Source organism: Chrysemys picta, chromosome 4 (genome assembly GCF_011386835.1).
Source record: "Chrysemys picta bellii isolate R12L10 chromosome 4, ASM1138683v2, whole genome shotgun sequence".
Lineage (NCBI taxonomy): Eukaryota > Metazoa > Chordata > Testudines > Emydidae > Chrysemys > Chrysemys picta.
The window spans coordinates 83,989,073-84,003,121 of NC_088794.1; the positions used below are offsets into that span (position 1 = coordinate 83,989,073).

General features: G+C 44.7%; 1 protein-coding gene across 4 annotated transcripts in view; it reads left to right on the forward strand.

Annotated features, from left to right (window-relative positions):
* Nucleotides 1–2,374: 2,374 nt before the first annotated feature.
* The window catches only part of NR1H3 (nuclear receptor subfamily 1 group H member 3), a 51,416-nt gene continuing 39,741 nt past the window's right edge, over nucleotides 2,375–14,049 (forward strand). Inside the window, exons 1-3 of one of the 4 annotated variants that reach the window (XM_065595250.1) lie at nucleotides 2,383–2,662; nucleotides 9,561–9,755; nucleotides 9,870–9,924. The gene's annotated coding sequence lies outside the window, so the exon portion shown is untranslated. Of the gene's footprint in view, nucleotides 2,663–9,560; nucleotides 9,756–9,869; nucleotides 9,925–13,481; nucleotides 14,044–14,049 lie in introns of those variants that run through there. The other 3 variants (XM_065595249.1, XM_065595251.1, XM_065595252.1) reach the window with 3 other exon arrangements.

Sequence of the window (14,049 nt, forward strand, 5' to 3'; positions counted from 1 at the left end):
TGGGTTACCATGGTTGAAAACCTCCAGTAATGGAGGTACCACATAAGAAGAAGAGTGTTTAGTCAATCAATGTTAATATTTTTACTGCAGGTTTTTAATATGGAATATTGTACTGTAGATATTATCTGTATATTAGTATTGTTCATTTCACTGGTGCTAGGCTAATGGTGGGAGAGTTGCTTAACAATTCTTTGCAGACAAGGCCTCTGTGTTGTTGCTGTGTACATATACTTTTAGTTTCTTTGTCAGATATGTTTTGGGTTGCATTTATATTTTGAGATTACTGGTGGAAAAATAGTATTTATATTGTGATGTGATGTGATTTTTATTGATCAATATTGGGATTCAAGGAAACATTAGACAAAAGTCTACATTTAAAATCTGGAGTGTCGTTTTTTTTTACTGACCTGTAACTCAAATACAGTTTGTTTGCATTTGCTTTGGCTCTGGGTGAAGCTAACAATTTTCTGGCCAAACCAATTTTCCATGTTAAAATTATAGATTGTCTAAAACAGGACTAATTGCAGCCTGAACTATGGAGAGGCTACAGCCTCTCCATAATCAGGGCCGGCTCCAGCATTTCTGCCGCCCCAAGCCAAAAAAAAAAGCCGTGATCGGCGGTGGCAGTTCAGCGGCAGGTCCTTCGCTCCTAGAGGGAGTGAGGGACCTGCTGCCCCCGAATTGCGGCAGGTGCTGCCCCTCTCCCTTTGCAGCCCCAAGCATCTGCTTGTTAAGCTGGTGCCTGGAGCTGGCCCTGTCCATAATATACTAGTGAGCAATCCCACCCTAGTCTTGGAAGAGAATGGACTGGGTGTGTCCTAAGGAGGTCTTTCCATTTCTGGTTAACATGACTGAAACTTGTCTGTCTGAGCAAGTTGTATCAGTCTAGCTTAAGGAGTGATTTTTGTTAAACCAATTTCATCAAACTGTTGCAAAAGGCTGTTATTTTGGTTTAAACCTGGCTTATTTCGTTTTAATTTAAGGCAATTAGTAATTGGTTAAACTAAACTGAAATAAGCCACTCTTAGACTGAGATAGGTGTCCACACAAGGGGTGGTACCAGTTTAACTAAAATGGTTTAAAAACTCATTTAATCCTGTGCAACTTTCTTGTATTGTATTGACAAGGCCTTGGATATATCCTCTGCTTGCCTGGAGAGTAGAAGGAGGGTGATTTTGTTGAGGCCATCAGAAAGGAGCTGTGGTTTCTATGGGGTTCAGGTGGTGGCAGTGGCTAGAGATGCCCAGCACTTTTATTCTAACTAATCAGATCTTCCTGCAGATTGTTTCTAAATTTACAGTTCCATTTCCTCCTTCCTTCTCCTCTGCTGCCCTCAGAGTCCTTTTTAGACTAAGGACCAATTGATCCCAACTCTGAGATCCATTTTCAGCTGAACTTTTTTTTTTTTTTGAATATCCATTTTAATGTAAATAGATAGGGGGCCCCTTCTGCTTCCTGCATTACCTGCTTCAAGGTTGGCTCATCAACTTTTCTCCTCATTTATTTCAGGGATGGGGAGAACATGATGGACCTAGGTGAGGAAAGGGAAGAGAACTGAGGAAAGCCCAGCAGAGGAATGGGACAGAACATAATGAAAGGGAGAGACACAGTAGACTGATAGTAGGTCAGGAAAAGGATAATCTTGGAGACAAAGAATGAAGGGGAAGCAAGAAGTGAGTAAATCACATTTCTTTGTGTTCCCATTTCTTGGTGTATTGAAAGGGAGTGGCAGGCCAGGCCTGGAATAGCTCCAAGGGGATTGGTAGAGCTCCATGCAGGGAGTCCTAGCCCTGGTCTGGAATAGCAGGGGGGCTGCTGGCCAGGATTGAAGGTGTTCAGGAGAGATGTGTGGGGAGCGCATCTGGAACAGCGGGAGGTGCTGATGATCAGGAATGGGGTCCATCAAGAGAGTTGGGTGGGAATGGAAGCTTTCCCTGTGCCAGTCCACACTGTGTCTGATGCTATTGGTCTTTTACTTTAATGGAGATCAAATACTCCCCAAATGTAAAAATAAATACATCTGTAATATTTTCCAGTTGAAACACAGTGCATGCCCTCTGCTTCCTAACTGTCCCCATAGCTCAGAGGAAGAGGCCAATGGGGAGAGCAGTGGGCTCAGTGCTGAGCTCCTGACCTCCAGAGATGGTGAGCCAAATGTTTGCAGGGGAACTAAATATGGTGACCAGAGCTCAAGCTCAGTAGCTGCAGTAGTTTTGTTGCTGCTGTTCTCTGGCTGAGTTCGACTAGGTCCCAGCCTTTCTGGCGGCGGGCCAGGTGGGAGGAGCTGGTTCTCTCTGTTTGTGTTGTCAAGCGGGCCATGCTGCCAGGATGTGGAGGTCAGGGGGATAGAGGGGGGAGGAACGCTATGGGGGTGGAGTTGGGGAAAGCTCAAGCATGTGACTCCGAGGCTGCTGCTCACATTACATCACTGCAACTTCAGCAGCAGCTCCAAGAAGTAAATATTAAGGGCCGGTTGTGCTCACCCGGTCGCCCCTTCTCCTGAGTCCTGGCATTCCTGTATCCCTGGGACCAACTGGGCTGCGCCGAACAGGTCACTCCCGCCCCTGTGGCCGGTGTTATTCCCGTATTGAGCAGGTCACGTCCAATCCCGGGGTTGCTGGCGTTCCTGTGCCACGGAGGAGCTGCAGGACGGAGATTACTGGTAACTTCTTTCTTTTCATGCTGTCCGGGGAATCTTGGGATTTGCAAAAACAACAAGGAGTCTGGTGGCACCTTAAAGACTAACAGATTTATTTGGGCATAAGCTTTCCTGGGTAAAAACCTCACTTCTTCAGATGCATAGAGTGAAAGTTACAGATGCAGGCATCTGAAGAAGTAAGGTTTTTACCCAGGAAAGCTTATGCCCAAATAAATCTGTTAGTCTTTAAGATGCCACCAGACTCCTTGTTGTTTTTGTGGATACAGACTAACACGGCTACCCCCTGATACTTGGGATTTGCAGGCACCTTCTTGTTCTGGCTCTACAAAGCTGTGCCTACCCCATGCTGGCTGTACAGTATGTTGTTCCCATGAATCTCGTTAGGGTGGCCATTATGATGGGTTTGTAGTGGCATAAGGAGACTTAAGGTGACTCAGAAAAACACCTGATATATTGTTTGAGCATAGGTTTGGACTGTGGACCCTCTGTGCAGCTGGGCAGTGTGGCTGAGGAAGCCATTCTGGCCTGTTCCCTAGGCATATTGTCTTCTTGCATAAAGAATGAGCTGAACTTTTCATGTGACTGTGATCCATCTTGGCCTGTCAGTGTGGGTAAGGTTGGGAGGCAGCTTAGGTGGAAGGAGAAAGGTGTCAAAAGGGGGTGGGATGCTTTTTGCACCCATTTGGTGCATTTTTGTTGCCCAGCTGCAAGATACCCATATTCTTATGTCTTCAGTGATAGCATGCAGGAATGGAGAATGCTTTGGGGAGGGGGGGTTCCCATTGAGCCAGGCTGTGGTCTCTCTTTAGGAGATACTCTGTAAGGTTTCTCTCTGACATGCTTAGATCAAGCTCTGCCTCTTCTGTACATGTTTTTGGGGGATATCACATCACCTGGGCCCCCACAGATCCAACCTGGCCCTGCTTCAGTGTAATGCTGCAGCTCCAGTGGTAGGGGAAGGTGACAGACTGATCTGCCATAATGGTTGCAGTACTCCTGTACATTATTCATGCTCTATTTGAGGCAGGGGGTAGCTGGACTCTTACCTGAATCCGCCTTTGTTTCTCTAAGTGGTTTTTAATTTATTCCCATGCATATGTGCTGGTAAGAGGTTCTGGACTAACATACATTAGGAATGGAGGTCCTTCTAATCCCACATGAGGTATAGCACGGGCAATGATAGGTCATCTTCCTCACATTACTGTCAGTGTTTCTCATCTTTGTCCTGGAGGGATCACATGTAGGGGGGCTGCCATGAGTTATCCAATCCTTGGCCTCTCTACTGAGTGTGCCAAATAAGACCAGTTGTGGTAGCGTTTTTTGTGTCGCGGACACCAGTCCTAGTAGGAACTGACTGAGACTACAACTCATTTCAAACAGGGGCCATCCAATAGAAACAGTTTTTAGTCATTACTAACCTGTGCCGGATTGTAACTGGTGACGGAGAGGTGAAAGTCTTCAGATTTGATTTTAACCTCTCTAACAGTGGTTCCCCTCCAATCCTCTGCAATGTCTTTTATTCTAAACGTGAGCCTTTCTGTTTCTATTCTAAAACAATGTCTATACTTAAACCGCTACGGCGGCACAGTTGCAGTAGCCCTTCAGTGTAGCCACTCAATACAGCGATGACAGGGATTCTTCTGTCACTATAGTTAATCCACCTCCCTGAGAGGTGGTAGCTAGGTTGACAGAAGAATTCTTCTGTTGACCTAGTGTTGTCTACACCGGGGGTTAGGTCGGCTTCACTATGTTGCTCAGGGGGTGGATTTTTTACATCCCTGAGTGACATAGCTTGGTCGACTTATCTTTTTAGTGTAGACCTGGCCCCAGTGAAATAAAAGGGATTAAATCCCCTAGTTTTAATGAAAAGTTGGAGACATTATTAATTTGTATTGCAGGCAACCATCAAGAATCAGGGACACATAGTGCTAGGTGTTGCATAGTCATGGTATAAAAAATGACCCCTGGTCTAAAGAGCTCACAGTCTAGATTATTACCAGAAATAACATGTGGATGAGACAAGCGCGTCAGGGGCGGTGGTGTCTAAGGGTGAGGTATCAGTAAGGCTGACTAGTTACACATTAAGCAGAGCAGAGATCTCTGCTCACTGCCTGCCTAGTCAGGTGGGGAGTGGATACCTCTGCTTAATGTATGATAACTTGTTAACTTTCCTGTGTCCTTGTCCTCCCCTTCTCCGAATTACCCATTTGTCTGTCTCATCCACCAGTTACATCTTGTCATAACCTTGATTGTGAGCTCTGTGGGGCACAGACTGTCTGCACAACTGGGAGTTGCAGGCTGAGTCATATGTTGTCAAAAAATAATTTTAACCTATATTTGAAATAATATCTCAGATTTGACCTTCTCTTTGTTGTGTTTTGGTCTGGAAGTTGGTGACAGTGGGTTCTTTAGCCTGAACCAGACCTGCCAGTCATTGGTAGTAGGGGAATGCCCTTGTCCCTGAAGTTCCCTCCGTTTTTTTGCCTTCCCAGTGGCCAGCTGCTCAGTCAGGTGCCTCAGCTGCAGGGCTTTACTGAGGGAAATTTCAGACTTGATTTCAGATTTCTGACTAACAGTTTGGTTTAATATTCTCAGCTGTGTCCCAGAGCTGCATTTGCCTTTTGGGAAGATTTCCCCCTCAGCTCTGTTTCCCCTCCTGCAGTGTTTGCAGCAGCTGGTGCCCCTGCAGACTTCAGAGAGAGAGCGAGGCCAAGAAAAGCCAGCGGCAAAAGGAAGCGTCTTTGCCTCCTGCTTCATCCCCATATTAAGTGTCTCATTGGGGAGCTCAGCCGGCTCTACAGGCAGATTGCACCTTCCCTCATCAGCCCACTCTGGGTGGAGTTGGCTTGGCACCCCTTCCCCAGGCATGGAAAGAACCAGATAGAATTGTGAAAACTGACTCCAGGGGCAAGCGGTTTCCCCTTCTGTAATCCCCAAGAGGGGAGTGAAGCCAGAAGGGCAGCACACTACATAGAAAATCAAAAATTGCACCTGCAACCCACACTAGCAGCCACACTCCTGACTGCTGAGGTCAGCCACCTCCTCCCCTCAGGCACTGGGCACAGCATGGACATTGTCAACACATGGTTGCCTAATGGTAGCTTAAGTACAAGCGATCATGACTTGATCACATTTATAATGTGCAAACAGAATGAAGTCCAAACCAGTAATATATATACTTGGTGCATCAAAAAGGGCAGTTACACAAAGCTGAAAAAAATTATCAGCCATATCAGCTGAGAGGAATAATTTAATCAGAAAAATATGAATGATGATTTGGAGTTGTGGAAGCAAAAAAAAAAAAAAAACCTGACAGAAAGGAAATGCAGTCACTTTACTAGATGCCCAAAAACCCTCAATCAAGGAAAAATGCTGTACTGGTTAAATAGACGATATGGTTTAGAGGGGAAGTGAAGGCAGCTATAAAAAACCCCCAAAAACATAACAAATGGAAGAAAGGAGTCGATACTAATTAATATAAATAAGAAACTAGAAATAGTAGAAAATTGATAAGGGAAGCAAAGGGACACATTGATAAATCTATGGCCAGCAGAGTCAAGGACAATAAGGAGTTTTTAAAGTATATAAGGAACAAAAGAACCCTAACTATGGTATTGATACATTACTAGATGGAAATGGTAGAATGATTGATAATAATGGAGAAAAGGCAGACACGTTCTATAAATATTTCTGTTTTGTATTTGGGAGGAAAAAAAACAGATAATGTCATACCATAGGATGACACTCTTCCCACTGCACTAGTATCTCAGGGGGATGTTAAACAGCAGCTACTAAAATTAGACATTTTTAAATCAGCAGGCCCAGATAATTTTAATCCAAGAAGTTTAAAAGAGCTGGGTGAAGAGCTTGCTGGATTATTAATGTTGACTTTCAATAAGTCTGTGAACACTGGTGAAGTTTCAGAAGACTGAAAGAAAGCTAATGTTGTGCCAATATTTAAAACGGGTAAATGGGATCACCTGGGTGATCATAGGCCTGTCAGTGTGATGTCAATTTCAGGCAAAATAATGGTGTGGTTAATACAGGACTTGATTAAAAAAGAGTTAATGGAGGGTAACATAAATAATGCCAATCAATATGGGTTTATAGAAAATAGATCTTTTCAAAATTGATATTTTTTGATGAGATTACAAGTTTGGTTGATAAAGGTAATAGTGTTAATATAATAGACTTCTTGAGGTGTTGCACAACATTTTAATTAAAAAACCAGAACAATGTAAAATTAACATGACATACATTAAATGGATTAAAAACTGGCTGAAAAGTCTCAAAATACAATTATAAATGGGGAATCCTCATAGAGCAGGTGTGTTTCTACTGGGGTCATGGAAGGATCAGTTCTTGGCCCTACACTATTTAATATCTTTACCAGTGACCTGGAAGAAAACTTAAAATCACCACTGATGAAGTTTGCAGATGACATAAAAATAGGGGAGTTGCAAATAATGAAGAGGACAAGTCACTGATACAGAGAGATCTGGGTTGCTCAGTAAAGTGGGTGCAAGCAAGCAATATGCATTTTAATACAGCTAAATGTAAATATATGCTTCTAGGAACAAAGAGTGCAGGCCATATTTATAGGATGGGGGACTATCCGGGGAAGCAATAACTCTGAAAAAGATTTGTGGGTCATGATGGTTAATCAGCTGAATGTGAGCTCCCAGTGTGACACTGTGGCCAAAAGGGCTAATGTGATCCTTGGATGCATAAATGGGAATTTCCAGTAGGAGTAAAGAAGTTATTTTATCTCTGTATTTGGCACTGGTGTAACTACTGCTGGAATACTGTGTCTGGTTCAGTGTCCACAATTCAAGAAGAGGTTGATAAATTGTAGAGGGCTCAAAGAAGAGTCATGAGAATGATTCAAGGATTAGAAAACATGCCTTTTAATGATAGATTAAATGAGCTCAAGAAAAGGTTAATGGGTTACTTATTTTCAGTCTATAAAGCATCTACCTGAGGAAGAAATATTTAATAATAGGCTCTTCAGTCTCGCAGAGAAAAGTATAACATGATTCAATGGCTAGAAGTTGAAACTAGATGAGTTCGGACTGAAAATAAAGTGTACATTTTTAGCTGTGAGGGTAATTAACCCTTGGAACAATTTACCCAGGGTTGTGGTCAATTCTGCATCATTGACAGTTTTTAAATCAAGATTGGATGTTTTTATAGGAATTACTTTGGTAAATTCTGGGGCCTGTGGGATACAAGAGGTCAGATTAGATGATCACAGTGTTCTCTTCTGGCTTTGGACTTGATTATTTTATGAACACCAGAGAGTGTGCTAAGAGGCATTTGGGTCCAGTTCCTTTTCTTTGCTGCCACTTCTGTAATAAGCCTCCAGGGATCCCTGCTGATTTCTTAGGGTATACTTCCAGGGGACAGACAGACCCATCTGGCCCATGTAGATCCTATGCAATAGAGAGGGTTAGATTTTCTGGGGACTCCGTTCTAAAGCCCCTGGCCAGTATCTTCCCAGAGAGAGATAGAAGGGGTCCTCGTTTTGATTCCCATAGGTGCGCTCACGCACACACAAAGGGAATTCTTTCTCCTTAGTAGAGAAAAGCCAGTTCTCTGAATGAAAGTTAGGGGATAAAAATAATAAAATGTATATGTTAAACCAAACAAAATAGAGGATAGACTTTTTCAGGCAGAGTAGAGTCCTGTGAGACTCTGCTTAGGAGATCTGGGGCTTCCCTAAGCATGCTATAGCTATTTAACCCTCCTTGTGTTCCTAGGGAAGATATCATAATAGAGGAATGAGGATTTTCTGCCTCACCTAAAAGATTAGGAAAGGATTGGGCTGCTGCTGCGGGTCACAATGCCCTAACCATTTGGCTGTTGTCTTTGGCTGCCACTGTGGATTGCAACACTTTAACGTCCAGGTTATTGTTCTTAGCCGCAGCTGCTGCAGGTTGCCATGCCTTGTCCTTATCCCCATCTCCTCCCTTTAGCAGCTGGCCATGGAGTGATGAAAAGTGGGGGAATAGCCCAGATATGGAAGAACAAGCAGGCAGTAAGGAACATCTTGGCTCACCATCTGTTTCTTTCTAGTCCTCTCATCTCCATTTTATAAGGCCAGACGGTTCCTCAGTGTGCTCCAGTCCAAGTTTAATCTGGTATCACTGCGAAAGATAAATGTGGCTATATTCTGTGGTGGTCAGGGACTCAGCATTTCTAATTGAGATTTTTACCTGAAAGAATGTCCTCACTATACAGGCTCTTCACAGGCAGCTGACTCCAGGCAGGCATCACCTCAGCCCCCTCCCATGGGCATGAAAGGTCTCTGTCAACAGCAGCTCAAGCACAATAAAAATAAAGGTGTGAAATGTATTTGACATTCTCCACATGCTTTCATAGTCAGTGCTAACATGGATGGTTAGTATTGCAAATATGATCCCCATCAATCTAAAAATTCCATAGTCTTCTCTCTGAAAAAGATAGTGAGATACAAATTTGTTTCATGCACATGTGGGGCCTTCATCATGGGCATGGGCAGATCAGTTTCCAGCTCTCTTAGACCTTGGCTACACTTGGGGATTCACAGCGCTGCCGCGGCCGCAGTGAAGTGTAGTCGCGCCGCCAGCGCTGCGAGAGCGCTCTCGCAGCGCTGCAAGTACTCCACCTCTCCGAGGGGAATAGCTTGCAGCGCTGCAAGCGAGCGTGCAGCGCTGCAGGTGCTGATTACACTGGCGCTTTACAGCGTTGCACTCGCTGCGCTTGGGGGGGTGTATTTTCACACCCCTGAGCACAGCAAGTTGCAGCTTTGTACAGCGCCAGTGTAGCCAAGGCCTAAGTGATACAGTGGGAAACTTTATGGAAAGCTGAAACTATTCAGAATAATAGGATTATAAATCTATTTTTTCCTTTCTCCTGCCAGAGGCTGTAGAAAAGAATACAAATCCTATGGCAAGATGAAGCAGACCTTGGAGTACAACAAGAGGGAGAATACTATTTTACAAGTGGTAGCTGGAACTAAGCTTGGCAAGCCAGCCAGTTGCCTGGTCAAATAATGTCAAAATTGACTACTTATCATTTGGCTGTGGTCAAATAGTCCAGCAAAAAATGCCCTGATGTAGGTGGAGGCCTATCTTTTTGGTTGCATCTTGTTGCCATTCTTTAATTTTTTTAGAACTTAATTTAATTGAAGAACATCTTGTCAAACCAACCTAATTTCCTTCTTTGACAGGGTTCCTGGTCTAGTGGATGAGGGGAAGCTGTAGATGTGGTTGATCTTGATTCTGGTAAGGCTTTTGATACTGTCCCTCATGATGCTCTCATAAGAAATGTGAGGCAATATGTGGTCTAGATGAAATTACTATAAGGTGGTTGGAAAATTGGTTGAAAGACTGCACTCAGAGTAGTTATTAATGGTTCGCCATCAAACTGGGGGGACACATCTAGTGGGGTCTGCAAGGGTCTGTCCTTGGTCCGACACTTCAATTTTTTCATTAATGTCTCAGCTAATGGAGTGGAGAGCATGCTTGTAAAATTTGCGTATGATGCCAGACTGGGAGGGTTGCTAGCACTTTGTAGAACAGGATTAGAATTCATAATGATCTTCTCAAATTGGAAAATTGGTCTGAAATCCACAAGCACTACAGTTAGGAAGGAAAAATCAAATGGGGAATAACTAGCTAGGCAGTAGTACTGCTGAAAAGGATCAGGGGGTTATAGTGGATCAGAAATTTTATGAATCAGCAATGTGATGTAGTTACTAAAAAGACTAATATCATTCTGGGGTGTATGAACTGGAGTGTTGCATGTAAGAAATGGTAGATAATTATCCCCGTCTACTTGGCATTGTGAGGCCTCATTTGTACACTGTCCAGTTTTGGGCTCCACACTTTAAGAAAGATGTGGATAAATTAGAGAGATCAGAGGAGAGCAACAAAAAATCATAGAAGGTTTAGAAAACCTGACCATGAGGAAAAGTTAAAAAAAACTTGGCATGTTTAGACTTGAGAAGTAGGTAGCTTTCTTTGGTGGGATCCAGTATTGTGCCTTTAATTCGGGCAAGTAGCCTTTACAACTGTTATAGCATTAATTTCTAAGTAAAATTCAAGAAATATTTTTCCTTATGTTAAGCATCAAATCCAGTCTTTAGGAACATTTGGCAATCTCAGGCCAGAGAAGTTATGTTTCCTGTCAGGGCTGGCTCTAGGCACCAGCGTCCCAAGCATGCGCTTGGGGCGGCACTTCTGAAGGGGCGGCATTCCGGCCCTTTGGGGTGGCACCTTTGCTTCGGTGGTGGCACTCCAGGTTTTTTTTTTTTTGCTTGGGGTGGCAAAAAACCAAGAGCCGGCCCTGTCTCCTGTAATGAGATCTGCTAGGTAGCCACATGGCCATCAAGACATACACTCTCTAAAACGCTATATATTGGACATTCAGACTTTAACCTTTGTTAATTTTCAGCAGGTTCTCTCCACTCCTTAATGCCCAGAGAAGACTAGAGGATAATATAATATATTATGGATGTCTATATTTAAAGGATGATCTTACTTCCTACTCTGGAGGCATACTGCTGTGAAAATCCTATTGCAATGAATCTGTGGACCTTAGCAGGATGAAGAATAGGAACATTTATTTGTACTTACCTGCAAATTTCCTTTCTTCAAGTAATAAGTTCCACAGATTCAGTCCACTCTGAATACAAAAGGATCATCCAGAAAATTGGCATTCAAAGATTCAGATTTATTTCATTAGGGGAAACTTTTTTTTCCCTTCGAAATATGTTTAGCACAATCTGTACTTTAGGAAAACAGAACTGCGTTATCCTGGCTGTGGAAGTTGTCTCAACTGAAGGGAAGTTCAGGCAGTGGGGCATTCCTCTGCTGCGTGTGATGGACAGGTCTGGTTCTGCTCCCCAGCCGCAAGCAGGCTTAAGAACCCATTGTAATGTATCTGTGAACATTATTACTCAAAGAAAATATTTTTTTTACCTAAATACAAGTAAATTTCCCTGTTGATTTGATCCCATGATGTCGTTGTTCTTAGTTTATTTGATCTAAATAAATAGATCAAATAAACTGATCTAATATTCTTCCACTAATATGTAAATGTGAGATTTGAGCTCATTTCAGCTGGAATTCCAGAAGGACTGATACATGTAATGTTATTGACCCTGTGGCCCATGCTGGACTGGACTGTGTTAGGGATGGGGCCTTTGGAGGCACCTAAATCTACTGGGTATTTGGAGACATCCTGTTGGAATGGGAGGCTCTTGCGTCTCATCTGGTGGGTGTGCCCTGAGTACAGCTATTTCACTGGCTGGCCCAGAACCAGCAGACTGTGCCTGACTCCAGGACTGTTTTCCAGCTGAGCATTTGTGGTGATGTCAGAGGCGGTGAGAAGGGACAATGTTTGGCAGGACAAATTCTGCAGAAAGTTCAACTCCACGTTTGGATTAATGCCTCAGAGGGAATTAGATCTACACACACACTCTGTTGCACAGACTGTCGCACGCCCTCTCACACGCTCTCTTGCTGTCACATAGATCCTCTCTCATTTGCACAGACTTTTTAACCCACCCCACCCATTATTCTTCATTTTGCAGCTTTACAGAAGATTTTCAGTTTCCTTACAAGTTGTTGCAACACATAGAGTTTCTTCTTTTCTTCAGTGTTTAATTGAATTCGGCCCATATAGCAGAAATGCGGTGGTCATGCTGACTAGAGCCAGGCAAAATATGGCTAAATATTGTGCAGGCTTCCTTCACACAGAGCTCCTAAAGTCCTTGCTCCTGACATGCTGTGAACCCCATCCACTATTTCAGTCCTTTCCCCTGCACCTTCACATCTCTGTCGATACCCCTAAATACTTCCTGGTACCACCTGATAATCCAGTTCTGGGTTCCCAAGTCCAGCTTTACTGCTGCACCTCAGTCTTGACTCTACTGTGCCATTATCTTAAGTGTAAAGACAGTAAATCCTGCCAAAATATTTGTTTTTTGGACATAGGGGGACTAGACTGAGATATGCAATAGCGATAGTTGAGCTAATTTCTTTTGAAGTGACTATCTAGTGAATTAAGACCCCAGTCCCAGGATCTATCTAATTTATGTTTTTTATGTAGGCCATGTTACTATGGTATCATTCTTCCTTCCTGGCCACTGTATGCAGACAGGGTGTTATTGCTATTAATGGGAATAAAAACATTTCCCTGCTGGTCTTTGGAATCTTCATGATTTTCCTGCCCATTTCTCAACCCAGTACCAAATCTCATTCCTCCTTTATTATTATTATTATTATAACTTATTTATTTGTATTGCAACAGAACCGGCAGGCATCAGTCAGGGCCCCATTGTGTTAGGGGCTATACAGACACACTATAAAGAGTCTGTGCTCCAAAGAGCATGCAGTCTAAGTTAGTAGTTTTCAACCTTTTTTTCTGACGACCCAGTTAAAGAAAATTGTTGATGCCCGTGACCCAACGGAGCTGGGAATGAGGGGTTTGGGGTGTGGGAGGAGCGCAGGGCTGGGGCAGAGGGTTAGGGTGCGGGGGTGAGGGCTGCAGGGTGGGGGTGGGAATGAGAGGTTCAGGGTGTGGGAAGGGGCTCTGGGCTGGGCCAGGGCTCTGGGATGGGCTCAGGGCTATGGCAGGGGGTTGGAATGCGGGAGGGGGTCCGGGCTGGGTGTGCAGGCCCTGGGGTGGGGCCGGAGATGAGGGGTTTGGGGTGCAGGAGGGGGCTCCAGGTTGGGGGAGGGGGGCTCAGGGCTGGGGCAGGGGATTGGGGCGTGGGTTTACCTCCAGCGGCTCCCAGTCAGCGGCGCAGCCTGGGTATAGAGGTGCAGAAGGGGGCTCCAGGCTGGGGGTGGGGGGCTCAGAGCTGGGGCAGGGGATTGGGGCGTGGGTTTACCTCCAGCGGCTCCCAGTCAGTGGCGCAGCCTGGGTACAGAGGTAAGCTTCCCGTCTCTCCTGGCACCGCGGACTGCGCTGTGCCTCGAAAGCAGGCAGCAGCAGGTCCAGCTCCTAGGTGGAGGCTCACAAGTGGCTCTGCGTGGCTCTTGCCTGCAGGCACCGGCCAGTGGGGGTGCAGAGCCAGTGCTTGGGCTGGGGGCAGCACGCAGAGCCCCTTGGCCTCCCCCACCTAGGAGCCAGACCTGCTGCTGGCTGCTTCCGGGGCACAGCGCGGTGTCGCAGCCTGCCTTAGCTGGGTAGCACCATCAACAGGAATTTTAACAGCCCGGTCAGTGGTGCTGATCAGAGCTGCCGTGACCCAGTCCCTTCCATTCCGCAACCCACTTCTGGATCACGATCCACGGTTTGAAAACCACTGATCTAGGCTATGGCAAGATGCAGCAAGTTGATGAAACAGACAGTAGAAGCGTGAGAGGGAGAATAACCTAACAAAAAAAACCCAGGTACGT